The sequence below is a fragment of the Mandrillus leucophaeus genome, unplaced genomic scaffold, assembly GCF_000951045.1.
Source record: "Mandrillus leucophaeus isolate KB7577 unplaced genomic scaffold, Mleu.le_1.0 Scaffold36, whole genome shotgun sequence".
Taxonomy (NCBI): Eukaryota; Metazoa; Chordata; class Mammalia; order Primates; family Cercopithecidae; genus Mandrillus; species Mandrillus leucophaeus.
In genome coordinates, this window is record NW_012103809.1 from 7,145,039 (window position 1) to 7,145,851 (window position 813).

Here is an 813-nt window from a genome sequence, read left to right on the forward strand (position 1 = left end):
GTGATGTAAATGAGTCCCAGTGAAGGCTAAGGGACTTGCGCAAGGTGACATATGTAAGCAACAGGCCTGCGATTGGAATCCAGGCCCCAGAGTCTGGGCATGGAACCGCAGACTTCTCCAGTCCCCTTCCAAGCTAGCCTGCTCCAATCGCGTGCCCCCGCTCCGGCCGCGCACGCACGGTTCAGCCGCCTTCTTCCCAGACAGTCCAGTCTTGGCGGGCTCCCATCTGCCTCCCACCTCCCCTGCCCCTAGGCCCGTGCCCGCCGCCGCGTAGAGGCTGTGGTCTGGACTGCCGCAGCGGCGCAGGGGTCTCCGAGGCCGCTGCGGCGCGTGCGTCTCGTGTCTAGGTTTCGAGACGGATATGTCGCCCTGGCCAGATGCCACGCCTGCTTCTTGCTTCGGCTCCTGTTGCCATCGCCACTTCCAGCAGCCTTTACTTCTCCCAGCTTGCCCCCACCTCCAGCCCCCTGAACTCTTGTCAGGCCCTCAAGGGGGGACTAAGGGGAACTGGCCAAAGCTGGCCCCGCACCTCTGGAGCCGTGGGGACTCTGCGTCTGTCTGGTTTTCCACCATATCCTTGGCACCTGGCACACTGCCTGCCTGTATGTAGTAGGCCCTCAATAAACATTTGCTAAATAAATGAATGCATATTCATCGAATGCCCGCTTCGCACCCATTTGATGCCGGGAGGGGACTAAAAATTGAAAGGCACGTCTTCTAGTTGAAGGTCTTTGGAGAGGTCATGGGTCAGGTCATGTTCATCTCCTGTCTTCAGCACTGGGCTCAATGTAGCACATGGTCTGCTGCAACACG